The sequence below is a fragment of the Papio anubis genome, chromosome 18 (assembly GCF_008728515.1).
Source record: "Papio anubis isolate 15944 chromosome 18, Panubis1.0, whole genome shotgun sequence".
NCBI lineage: Eukaryota > Metazoa > Chordata > Mammalia > Primates > Cercopithecidae > Papio > Papio anubis.
Genome location: NC_044993.1, coordinates 31,476,993 through 31,490,668, shown reverse-complemented (window position 1 = coordinate 31,490,668; position 13,676 = coordinate 31,476,993). Strand labels below are relative to the sequence as shown.

At 43.9% G+C, this 13,676-nt stretch overlaps 1 long non-coding RNA gene across 1 annotated transcript in view; it reads left to right on the top strand.

The window, feature by feature from the left end:
* The window catches only part of LOC101020213, a 31,342-nt gene extending 18,034 nt beyond the window's left edge, over window positions 1-13,308 (top strand). The window contains exon 2 of the long non-coding RNA XR_641515.3: window positions 12,889-13,308. This is a non-coding gene — a long non-coding RNA (uncharacterized LOC101020213). The remainder of the gene's footprint in view (window positions 1-12,888) is intronic.
* Window positions 13,309-13,676: the final 368 nt, after the last annotated feature.

Below are 13,676 nucleotides of genomic sequence, written 5' to 3'. Positions count from 1 at the left end.
CAACACTTACCAAAGCTTAGGTGGAACAAAGGGAGCCACTGCTGGTCTCCCAATGTTACTGGAAGGGGGTCTGCATCCAGACCCCAAGAGGGGGTTCTTGGATCTCATGCAAATAAGAATTCGAGGCCAGTCCATAGTGTAAAGTGAAAGCAAGTTTATTAAGAAAGTAAAGGAATAGCCGGGCGCGGTGGCTCACGCCTGTAATCCCAGCACTTTGGGAGGCCGAGGCGGGCGGATCACAAGGTCAGGAGATCGAGACCATGGTGAAACCCCGTCTCTACTAAAAATAGAAAAAATTAGCCGGGCGCAGTGGCGGGCGCCTGTAGTCCCAGCTACTCGGGAGGCTGAGGCAGGAGAATGGCGTGAACCCGGGAGGCGGAGCTTGCAGTGAGCCGGGATTGTGCCACTGCACTCCAGCCTGGGCGACAGAGCAAGACTCTGTCTCAAAAAAAAAAAAAAAAAAAAAAGAAAGTAAAGGAATAAAGAATGGCTACTCCATAGACAGCAGACCCGAGGGCTGTTGGTTGCCCATTTTTATGGTTATTTCTTGATTATATGCTATACAAGCGGTGGATTATTCATGCCTCCTCTTTTTAGACCACATAGGGTAACTTCCTGACTTTGCCATGGCATCTGTAAACTGTCTTGGTGCTGGTGAGAGTGTAGCAATGAGGATGACCAGAGGTCACTCTCATTACCATCTTAGTTTTGGTGGGTTTTACCCAGCTTCTTTACTGTAACCTGTTTTATCAGCAAAGTCTTTATGACCTGTATCTTGTGCTGACCTCCCATCTCATTCCTGTGACTAAGAATGCCTTAATCTCCTGAGAATGCAACCCACCAGGTCTCAGCCTAATTTTACCCAGCCCCTATTCAAGATGGAGTAGCTCTGGTTCAAATGCCTGTGACACCATTAAAGGGCCCCACACTAGTTTTCTACATGTGCCCCAGATTGGGGAGATTTGAGAAAAATCAAAAGGCAAAGATTATAACGAGAAAGCTGACATTGCCTGGAGCAATACTGACACAAATTAAGATAAAAAATTGACAAAAGGGTCTGAGTTCCTTGGCTCAACTCCCTGCTGGGAACCCAAATCCTTTTTCACCAGAAAAGATAAAATGGTCTGGGGGTGGAGAAGAAAAGTCCCTGGTACCAGAATGTAAGAATGTAAAGATTGATAAGATTATGAAATTTGAGATGTTTAAACAGGCTTTATATAAGATAGTTGCAACTCCTTTACCTAAATGTCTTATGAAAATGGGTATCGTATCTGACTGGGGGATGTTTCTCCTACCTAGTAGTATAAAACTGAAGGCACGTAAATCTGCCTGTATTAGTCTGTTCTCACACTACTAATAAAGACATACCTGAGACTGGGTAATTTGTAAAGGAAAGAGGTTTAATGGACTCACAGTTCCACATGACTGGGGAGGCCTCACAATCATGGCAGAAGGCAAAGGAGGAGCAAAGTCATGTCTTACATGGCAGCAGGCAAAGAGAGCGTGTGCAGGGGAACTCCACTTTATAAAACTATCAGATATCATGAGACTTATTCACTATCATGAGAACAGCATGGGAAAGACCCACCCCTGTGATTCAGTTACCTCCCACAGTGTCCCTCCTGCAACATGTAGGAATTATGGGGACTAAATTATGGGGACTAAATTATGGGGACTTAGTCCCCTAAATTATGGGGACTAAGATGAGATTTGGGTGGGGACACAGCCAAACCATATCACTGCCCTTTAAGAAATGTTCATTGGACACCCTAAATGGGAACTAGTAAGATTGCCTGAGCCCACAGAATATTGGGTAAAAGCTGGAGTGCTGGTTGGGACAAATCCTCCACTGATAGCTCTTTGTGGAGTGTTCACTGGGGCTTATGGCAAAAGCTGTGAGCACCTCCCGATGACAACTACTGAGACTCTGGAGTAGAGAATTTCCACTTGAGGGACATTTACTGCCTTGCTGTGGGATGTTAACCAAAACTTCCCCTATGCCAATGGAAATAATGGTGCCCAAAATAATTCCATGATAAAAAATGGTTTATATAGGATCTTGCTTCCTGGGGATGCAAAGTGGAGGTATTCATGAGCAGGGAGCCTCTTTTCCCCCAGGACTGATCTAACCATGTAAGCAGCTGGTAGATTTGACAGTGCCTGATAAACGGCTGTCATCTGACAAGAGCTGCTTCACTTGTGAATGGCAGTTCCAAGGTGAACAAACAACATCTTGTTTGGAAGCCTGCTGCTCTGGTTAAAGACAAGTCAAGGAAATCTTTTTCTTCTGAGTTATTTATAGTTTAGAGCAACTGGGTAAAAAATGTTTTTGTGAGTAAATTTACCTTTTTCTGTACCTGAGTTCTCCAAAATTTGGAAACTGTTCATGAGCATTCTGATTTTATATCAATATCATTATTTGCATAAGTTTAGTAAGAGTCTTTTTTCTTTTAAAACAAAACAATTGGAGACATTGGTTATTCTACCAATGCTTTGCCTAGAATAACATATTTTTAGTTAAAGTTCCAGCAAAGCCAATCTAAAAAGAGCCTATCTGGCCAATCAATCATTGCTGCGTTTTATGTAAATAATCAGACCAAGTATAATAAGCCTAAAACTTATTTTGCAGCCGGGCGCGGTGGCTCACGCCTGTAATCCCAGCACTTTGGGAGGCTGAGGCAGGTGGATCACGTGGTCAGGAGATCAAGACCATCCTGGCTAACATGGTGAAACCCCATCTCTACTAAAAATACAAAAAAAATTAGCCGGGCATGGTGGCAGGTGCCTGTAGTCCCAGCTACTCGGGAGGCTGAGGCAGGAGAATGGCGTGAACCCGGGAGGCAGAGCTTGTAGTGAGCCAAGATCATGCCACTGCACTCCAGCCTGGGCAACAGAGCAAGACTCTGTCTCAAAAAAAAAAAAAAAAAAAAACTTATTTTGCACACAAATTGGTCTTACTATAGTTTCTCTTTAGTAGAAAAGGAGGGCTAGAGAAAGATAAATTGTTTCAAAGAAAAATTATAACGCCTGTTACTAGATTCCAGCCCTGACATTTATTTTTGAGTGAAGATTGAATCATGAATTATTTCTTGGCTACAGTAATCCTCTAGAGTATCAGGATATAATTTTCTAAATGTTTTTAGTTGGCACCCAATGAAAAAGGTTCCTTTGTTCTCCCATCTGACAAATGAATTCTCTTTTGATTGTCAATTTATTTATTTATTTATTTATTTATTTTATTTTATTTTTTGAGATGGAGTGTCGCTCTGTTGCCCAGGCTGGAGTGCAGTGGCACGATCTTGGCTCACTGCAAGCTCCCCCTCTGGGGTTTACGCCATTCTCTTGACTCAGCCTCCTGAGTAGCTGGGACTATAGACGCCCACCACCACGCCCAGCTAATTTTTTGTATTTTTAGTACAGATGGGGTTTCACCATGTTAGCCAGAATGGCCTCGATCTCCTGACCTCGTGATCTACCCACCTTGGCCTCCCAAAGTGGACTGTCAAATTATTAATGTTATTTATCTCTCATAGTTGTACTTCTTCCCAGAAAACCAGAATCATGGTTTTCTGAGATGATTGGACAAAGCCTGCGAATCTCCCTTATTTGGAATCCCCCTGGGGCCCATTTGTTTCTCACTGCAAATGCCCTGCTGCTAAAACTCTACCAGCACCCCACCTCTAGTCGCAGGGACTATCGTGGAAGAGGTGTTCCATCAAAACAGAGAATGGGGTCTAATTCAGTGCCTGGTCCTCCAAAAGCATGAGATTGTAAGGGCTGGTTTTGAGGGATAGAGTTAGTTCAGACCCTCCAAATCAAGGATGGGTACACAGATGCCTAAACAGCAGGCAAAATAAGGAACTCTGCCTCCTGGGTTACTAGATTCATGGCACCTTTTCATTCATCCCAAACAAACAATTTCCTGCTTCCCATAGAATTAAAAGAAAATTATTACTAAAAGGATATAAAGATACCTCATGACAACACCTCTTGGGTATAGCACACATAGTTATGAGTTTATGGAGATAGATATATATTTTAAAAAAGTTTTAAATCAGCCACCTTAGGACAAATTACTAAAAGATCACAAAAAAGCATTGTGGCACAACAGAAGTCCCTAAATTCCTTAGCTTAAAAGGTTTTAACAGTGCTTAAGTTTTGTATAGCTAAGTTTTTGTATAACAGTGCTTAAGTTTTGCATAGCTAAGTTTTGTATAACTAAAACCAAGATTACGGAAGCTTTAAGTCTGTAATAAAAACCAAGATTACAGTATCTCAATGCATAGAAGTTAAAGATAAGTCTGTAACTGAAACCAAGATTATAGTAACTCAATGCACAGAAGTTAAAGATAAGTGAATTTTATAACCCTGCCTTTGGCACTTTGTTTGTTGGCTTTTATATTACTCTAAAAAATGTGAGGGTTAATGAATGCTGGTCTATGTCCATTCTCCACTGGCCTAGAACATTTAAATTGGCTGTAAGTCTTTTGACTTGAAGTCCCTTGGCCATAGGGGTCCCACCAAGGGACTAGATGGAGCTGGGGCAGGCAGCCATGCCACCCTGGCTACACTGTGGGACAAAATAAAAGTTTGGTGACCATTGATGTTGCCTCTGGCAAATTTTTGCCAGAAGGGGGAGAATGTAAACCAAAAATAAAATTCTAAGCCCCCCCAATCATCTGAATGGACCCCTCCTCTCAGCTGAGGGCATTCCAAAGTTAACCTGAAAAACTACCTCAGGCCATGATGGGAAGTGGGGGCGAGACAGGCAGACAGGCCTCATTATACCCTCCTCCTTTCTGGAATTCAGGTCCAGCTGATCAACATTAACATCAACACAGACCTTAAGGGTGACAGAACAGACTCTTCAAGTCTGATAAGAAACACAATCTATTCTCTCTGAAGCCTACTACCTGGAGGCTTTATCTGCATAACATTAGAAAACCTTGATCTCTACAATCCCTTACTGTAACCCAGACATTCCTTTCTTATTGATTCCAGGTCTGTAGATAGTAACTTTTTTTTTTTTTTTTAGACTTAGTCTTGCTCTGTCACCCAGGCTGGAGTGCAGTGGTGAGATCTCATCTCACTGCAACCTCCGCCTCCTGCGTTCAAATGATTCTCCTGCCTCAGCCTCCTGAGTAGCTGGGATTACAGGCATGGCATGCACCACCATGCCCAGCTAATTTTTGTACTTTTAGTAAAGATGGGGTTTCACCATGTTGGCCAGGTTGACCTTGAACTCCTGGCCTCAAGTGGTCCACCCATGTCAGCCTCCCAAAATGCTGGGATTACAGGCGTGAGCCACCATGCCTGGTCTTAGATAGTCTTTTGACTGATTGCCAATTAGAAAATCTTTGAATCCACATGTGACCTGGAAACTCCCCTGCTTCCAGTTGTCCTGCCTTTCTGGACCAAACCATATACATCTTACATGTATTAATTGATGTCTTATATTGCGCTAAAATGTATAAAACCAAGCCTGACCACCTTGGGCGCACATTCTCAGGGTCACTCATATTTGGCTCAGAATAAATCTCATCAAATATTCTACAGACTTTGACTCTTATTGTCAACAAGTATTTTCTTTGTGTTCCATAAGCTAACCTATTACACCAAAGAAACATCTTTGCTAGAGCCTACTGAGTGAATGCTACAGTGAGTTTTCCTGGGAGGAACTTGTCCTTGCCATAAACCAACTTGCCATTCTATTTCTCAAGGTCAATGATGAAAGCCCTGGAGGAAATGGAAAATATGTTTAAATATATTCTATCTGGGCTCTGAGGATCCCCTACAGTAAGAATCTGATCTAGCCACAAACCCCATTTCTGCTGTCTGGGGCTAGCCATTGCCCAGTTCCTCCTGGGACCTCCTTGGTGCCTGGGGACCCTTGGAGTTTCCATGAGTTCCAGTCACATATCCAGCCACAGGCTGATGTGCTACAAAGGACAAAAACTGCCATTTTTCCAAGGATCCCCTTGCAAATTAAGTTGGTGTCTCTGAAGTCTGCTTGTTCTACTAACGATGGCTGGGCTCAAGGCCACCCTTCCCTGTAAGAAAAAACTCCGCATAGAGAGGACTCTTCCACCAGAACATAGAATGGGGTGCGATTCAATGCCTGGACCTCCAAAAGGCGATCTATTGTTGAAGAGAAAAAGCAAGCTACAAAACAGGAAATAGAATGTGAGCTCATTTCTGGGTTTTTAAAAACTACATTATAAAAAGATATACATAGAAAATGTCTGTCAGGCTACAGCCTCCCCTCTGAAGGGTGGGTTAAGAATGCAGGGATGGTGGGGAGGAGATAGCGATCTTTTACTTTTGACTCCATTTAATTTTGTGCTTTTTCTTTCATAAGCATGTGTTACTTTTATACAATAAGGAACATTTGCGGAAGGCAGGCTATAGTGTTTCTGGCCTTTCTGTGGAGCTCAGAGGAGCACAGTTCATTTTAAGAACATTCTATTATAAATAATTCGTAACAAAGAGTATTGTGTTTCAAACAATATATGATATCTTTAACACTTATCAGCCAATAACTGCTTATTGTATAAAAGTTAGAAGGAGGTCTTTTTTTAGAACCAAGTGTGATGCATCTAAACCAACTAACTAACGAAGGGCTCCATGTGTCCCTCGCTGTAAAATAAAGCAGCGTTAAGAGATCGGGCACCCATCTGTCAGACTGGCTGTTAAAATATTCTGCCTCATTGCAGAAATAGACATCCTGGATTACCCGTATCATCTTACTGAGATAGACAGGAGGGACAGGAAATTCCAGGCAACAAATACAGTAGCCACCCCCCACCGCACCTCATCCATGGTTTCAGTTACCCACAGTCAACAATGGTCCAAAACTATTAAATGAAAAATTCCAGAAATAAACAATTTGTAAGTTTGAATGGTGCATCCTTCTGAGTAGCAACGAAATCTCGCACCACCCTGCTCCACCCCTTCTTCGTCACAAGAAAAAGGGTAAGTCCAGGACAATAAGACATTTTGAGAGAGAGACAGTCCACATCCACATAACTTTTATTACAGTATGTTGTTATAATTTCTCTATTTATTTTTTGAGACAGAATCTCACTCTGTCACCCAGGCTAGAGTGCAGTGGCACGATCTCAGCTCACTGCAAGCGATTTTCCTGCCTCAGCCTCCTGAGTAGCTGGGATTACAGGCATGTGCACGTGCCTGGTTAATTTTTGTATTTTTAGTAGACATGGGGTTTCATCATGTTGGCCAGGCTGGTCTCGAACTCCTGACCTCAAGTGATCTACCCGCGTTGGCTTCCCAAAGTACTGGGATTACAGGTGTGAGCCACTGTGCCCAGATAATTGTTCTATTTTATTATTGTTGTTAATCTCTTACTGTGTCTAATTTATAAATTTAACTTTATCAAAGCTATATATATATGGAAAAAGAAGTCATCTATATGGACTTTGGTACTATTCATGGTTTCAGGCATCCACTGGGGAGCTTGGAGCTTACCTCTGTGCACCTCAACTTATAGGTGCAAGAGATGGGAGAAAGGCAGGAAGAGTGTCCCAGTTCTCAGCACGGTGCTTGAGTTTCTTTCCATTGCAGTTTTCTTCCCCAGCCTCCCTGTCTGCCACCCCACCCCTGCCCTCTCCCTCATGGCATCCTGTGGGTCCTGCCCCTCACTGGTCTCCCTGCCTCCTCCAATCCACCCTCCACTTTGCTGCCAGACATCTCGCTCCAGGCAGCTTTGCCTGGGTCTCACCTCCCTGCCTGCTGGCAAGAAGCCCCCTAGGCCTGGTCACCAGCTCCTGCCAACCCGTCTAGCGCCATCCCAGTCCCTCCAGACCTCAGCCACTCACCACACCGCATTTCACCATGTCAGCAAGACCCCAGACATGGGCCCACGTGCCTTGCCCCCGGAGGCTCTCCTACCCTGTCTCTACCCTGGTACCCTCCTCTCTGGTGAATTCTCTGGGTGTGTTTTTTAAAAATCTAGTCCTCAGTCAGGCCTGGTGGCTCATGCTTGTAATCCCAGTACTTAGGGAGGCCAAAGCAGGCAGACCACTTGAGGTCAGGAGTTTGAGACTAGCCTGGCCAACATGGTGAAACCCAGACTCTAGAGAAAATACAAAAATTAGCCAGACATTGTGGCCCATGTTTGAAGTCCCAGCTACTCAGGAGGCTGAGGCACGAAAAACGCTTGAGCCCAGGAGACGGAGGTTGCAGTGAGCTGACCTTGCACCACTGCACTCCAGCCTGGGTGACAGAGCGAGATCCTGTCTCAAAAAAAAAAAAAAAAATCTAGTCCTCAAGACATAAATTCCACCTTTACCACTTAAAAACAGCTACCGTTAATAATTAATATGCAAAACACCTAATTATATTATTATCTTATTTAATTTTCACAAAGAACTATTATTGCCATTTTACAGATGAGGAAACTGAGGCTCAGAAAGGTTAAGATCTGGGCTTTGAAGCCAGGTCTCTGCCACCCCAAGTCCTGGGCTTTTATCCACTGAATCACATCAGAATAGCTTGTGGCTCAGTGGACAAAATTGGTTCTGTCCTCTGCACTGGAACAGGAGGTTCCCGAACGGAGGGGCTGTCTGTTTTATTTGTCTTTATATTCCCAAGGTCAAACACAAGACCTGGCCCAAAAGCACAAGGAGGGAGGGAGAGAGGAAGAGCAGGAGGAGGGGAGTCTTTTTCACATTCAGTTAGGGGAGGTGTCGCTGGGAAGTGGCACTCTTTCTCATTCACCCAACAAATGTTTATTGAGCAACTACTAGGTGCCAGACATGGCACCAAACAAAATCCTTCCTGAGGGAGCTCACCTTCTAAAGTACTGGGAAGAAAAATCAAGCCAGGTTAGGGATGGTGTGTGTGCTGCTTTGGAGAGGGTGTTCAGGGGAGGAGGTTGCTAGGTGGAGAATAGCTTGGAATGGGCTAAGTGGTGGAGTGGGGACTTCAGTCTGAAAGCCTCTGCAGCAATCCGAGGAGATGGTGGAGGCTCAAGCCGGGGGTAAAAGTGGGTTTTAGTGGGAAGTGGTCGGATTTAAGGTCTATTTTGAAAGTAAAACAGACAGGACAGGAATCCAAAGCTGAACATGGCCTGTTTTTTCACCACAGTAGACCTCATAGAGAGGAAAAGCCAGTTTCACTTAAAAGTGTCTGTGATGAAACCATTAAGATGATTCATTCTATGACATCTTGACTTTGGAGTACATGATTTTTTAATATTCTGTGTGATGAAATGGGAAGCCCTTCTGCGAACCGGAGGACAGTGATTACCTCCAGGCAACATCCTCTGTGCCTGAGCTGCCGGCCTCCCAGCCCTCTTGGTGATGGAACTTCGTTTTTACTTAAAAGAATGACTGACAAACTGTGCTTACTCAGACTTGGGTATTTGGTCAACATTTTCTTGAAAATAAAAGGAGTGAGCCGTCGCTTCAAGGAGAACAACTGAAATATTTGTTGGCACGATAGAAGTTGAGCTTTTAAATGAAAATTAGCATTTGGGAAACTTGTATCCACCACTGTAAGTGTGGACACTTTCCAATACTTTACATACTTTTCTGATGAGATTGGTGGTGACGTTACCAAATGTGATTTTTAAATTTTGTATAACATTTGGAAAATCTGCATCACTCCACGAACTGATATTTTCCAAATGACCAGAACACAATTCGATGAACCCATGCGTGAGTAAAGATCCATCGAAAGACCAAGTGCAGGCTGAGTGCAGCAGCTCACGCCTGCAATCCCAGCACGTTGGGAGGCAGAGGCGGGTGGATCACCTAAGGTCAGGAGTTCGAGACTAACCTGGCCAACATGGCGAAATCCTGTCTCTACTAAAAATACAAAAATTAGCCAGGCATGGTGGTGCAGGCCTCTAATCCCAGCTACACAGGAGGCTGAGGCAGGAGAGTAGCTTGAGCCTGGGTGGTGGAGGTTGCAGTTAGCCGAGATTATGCCACTGCCCTCCAGCCTGGGCAACAAAGCAAGACTTCGTCTCAAAAGACAAAGGAAGAAAGCAAAGCAAAATAATGGATTTTAATATAAGAGAATATGAAAAAGTCATTGATGTGGCTTCAGAGTCCACATGCAGCTAACCTATAAGATAAAGCATCAATTGTCGAGTTTGGGTATGGGTTTGAGATGGTGATGATGGTGATGATTGTGGTAATGATGACAGTGATTACATACCTGTAATCCCAGCACTTTGGGAGGCTGAGGTGGGTGGATCACCTGAGGTCAGGAGTTCAAGACCAGCCTGGCCAACATGGTGAAACCCCACCTCTGCTAAAAATACAAAAAATTAGCTGGGCATGGTGGTGCACACCTGTAATCCCAGCTACTCAGGAGGCTGAGGCAGGAGAATTGGTTGAACCCAGGAGGTGAAGTTTGCGGTGAGCTGAAATTGGGCCACTGCACTCCAGTCTGGGAGATAGAGCAAGACTCCGTCTCGAAAAAAAAAAAAAAAAAAAAAACAGTTTGGGTATACTCAAAGAAGGCTATGTATAATGATCTAAAAAGGCCTTTAAAATATCTGAACTTTTCCAACTACACCTATCTGTATGAGGCCAAACTTTCTTCATCTATACGTTAGCCTGATAGGGCTGCCCTCACCAAGTACCACAGACCAGGTAGCTTAAAGAGCAGAAATTTATTTTCTCACAATTCTAGAGGCCGAAAGTCCAAGCTTAGGGTATCCCCAGAGCTGGTTTCTCCTGAAACCTCCTTCGTTGGTGTCTGATGTCTGCACGCTTCTGGTGTCTCTATGTGGTCTTCGCTCTGTGCGGGGTCCAGACTTCCTCCTCTGATAAAGACACCAGTCATAGCGGATTAGGGTCCACCCTAATATTTTCATTTTCAACTTAATTGTACCTGTAAAGACCCAGTGTCCAAATACACTCACATTCTGAGGTAGTGGGGACATAATTCAGACTGTAACAGTATACTTCAACTAAATAATAACATATTACAAGAGGTTAAATGTAGAGGCCATATAAGAATTCAGCTGTCTTCTATTAAGCCAGATATTTAGAATATTGATAAAAATGTAAAATAATGCTACACTTTGCCCAAAATTTATTTGCCCAAAGTATATTTTTCACAAAAAAAAAGTTGCGTTAATATGTAATTGGTTTATTATTTTTAGAAGAATTAATAAAGGTTTTTAAACTTTCTCAGTTTATTTTTTGCTTGAGATAGAGTCTTATGCTGTAGCCCAGGCTGGAGTGCAGTGGCTCACAGCAGCCCCCGCCTCCCAGGCTCAAGCGATCTTTTCAACTCAGCTTCCCAAGTAACTGGGGCTACAGCTCCACAACTCCACACCCAGCTATTTTTTTTTTTTTTTTTTTTTTGTATATGTTGGAGAGACGGGGTCTCACTATGTTGCCCAGGCTAGTCTCAAACTCCAGTGATCTATCTCCAAAAGTCCTGGGATTACAGGCTAGTCTCAAACTCCAGTGATCTATCTCCAAAAGTCCTGGGATTACAGGTATGAGCCACTGTGCCCAGCCTTTTTTTTTATTTTTATTTTTTAAGACACAGGGTCTCATTCTGTCCCCAGCAAGCTGCCACACAGTGGTACAATCATAGGTCATTGCAGCCTCCACCACTGGGCTCAAGCAATCCTCCTGCCTATGCCTTCTCCTCCCAAAGTGTTGGAACTACAGTTGTGAGCCCCCACACCTGGCCTCAGTTTTAATTTCTTTTTTTTTTTTTTTTTTTTTATACTTTTTTTTTGAGACGGAGTCTCGCTCTGTCGCCCAGGTGGGAGTGCAGTGGCCGGATCTCAGCTCACTGCAAGCTCCGCCTCCCGGGTTCACGCCATTCTCCTGCCTCAGCCTCCCGAGTAGCTGGGACTACAGGCGCCTGCCACCTCGCCCGGCTAAGTTTTTGTATTTTTAGTAGAGACGGGGTTTCACTGTGTTAGCCAGGATGGTCTCGATCTCCTGACCTCGTGATCCGCCCGTCTCGGCCTCCCAAAGTGCTGGGATTACAGGCTTGAGCCACCGCGCCCGGCCAGTTTTAATTTCTAATAGGTAATTTATTTTTGGTAGATATAATCTGTATAAATAAAACCTCTTTGGAATTCTCAATAATTTGTATAGAGTAAAGGGGTCCTGAGACCAAGAAGAATCACTGGTTTACAGTGATGAAAATTTGTGTTTAGATCTTTTATCCAAATATCCCACTAGGAGACTGACCTCAGGGCATTTGCGCTTTCTCTTTGAATACCTTATTTGTCATGCCCTGTACTGTGATAAAGGTGTGTCTGAGGGGACCTTATCCATCACCTTCCTTTCCTGACAGTAATTATTGTTTTCTCAAAGACATACAGCTTCAACCCTTTTCATCTACTCTGAATACTGTCCTGAATCATCTCCGATACAGAAAATCTGGAGTGCCATTGTTCAGGTCTTAACTGAAATGTCGCTTCCTGGGAGAGGCTGCCTAAAACCCATAACCCATGCCATAGATCAGAAATAAGTTCTTGGCCAGGCGCGGTGGCTCACACCTGTAATCCCAGCACCTTGGGAGGCTGAGGCGGGCAGATCACCTGAGGTCAGGAATTCAAGACCAGCCTGGCCAACATGATGAAACCCCATCCTGGAAGGCAGAGGTCACCAAGATTGCACCACTGCACTCGAGCCTGGGTGACAGAGCAAGATTCTGTCTCAAATAAAAAAAGAAAGAAAGAAAAAGAGAGAGAGAGGAAGGAAGGAAGAAGGAAGGAAGGAAGGAAAAGAAAGAGGTTCTTATGGCACCCTGGGTTCTTCCCTCATAGCACCTACCAGGGGGATTGTAGAGTTGCTTCTGAGAGTATTAGTTCAGCCTCCCCCATTCAAAGTACATCTATAAAGCTAATGTCCTTGTCTCTCTTGTTCATTGCTGTATCCTCAGTTTCTAGGACGTTTGTTCAAAGAATGAATGAATGAAGACATGCATTCAACTGCTGTGGACCAGTGGAAGCTACTAGTGGAGTCAGGGGCGCTGCAGCTGTGCACACAGGCATGCAGTGTGGGAGCATCGCTGGTGCATCGTCTGACTTCTGAGGATGCTTAACGTTTCAAACCACAGCAAACTTCATTATAGAACCTATTTTCCAGAACACATACACAAGATAGTGCTGTGTTGAGGAAGAAATGAGGTGCGCCTAGGATCATCAAAATCTTCACTCCACCCCCAACCTCCTATCCCCACTTTTTTGCCACTGACAGATGAGCCCATTGGAAATAAGCCAGTAAGTCTTCCTGGGACCTCCTTCAGCTCCTTCTCCAGGGAAAAGGCAGAATGCAAATACAGTTTTTGATCTTGTGTGAATTTGGAGAATGTGCAATGTAGAGAGGCCCCGTGTGCATTTCATGGCAGATCCAGAAAATAAGGTTTAATGATGAGAAAAGAAGGAAATGATTGTCAAAATATGACTTCATAAGGTACAGCCCCAGGGGGCCTACTTTGGCAGTAAAGATAATTAAGCTTAGATTTTTAAAGGTCAATTTTAACCAGCTTGTGAGGCAAATGGCAACCGTAACATCATCCTAGCCCTCCGTATCTATGGCAACTGAATTTCTCAGCTGTAATTAAACATAAAACTACAACTACTGCATTGGTCCCAGCACCAGCTGCAAATACATATACGAGAACAAAGTAGGCAAACTTGACACATCCTTTTGGAATATTCTGGCCAT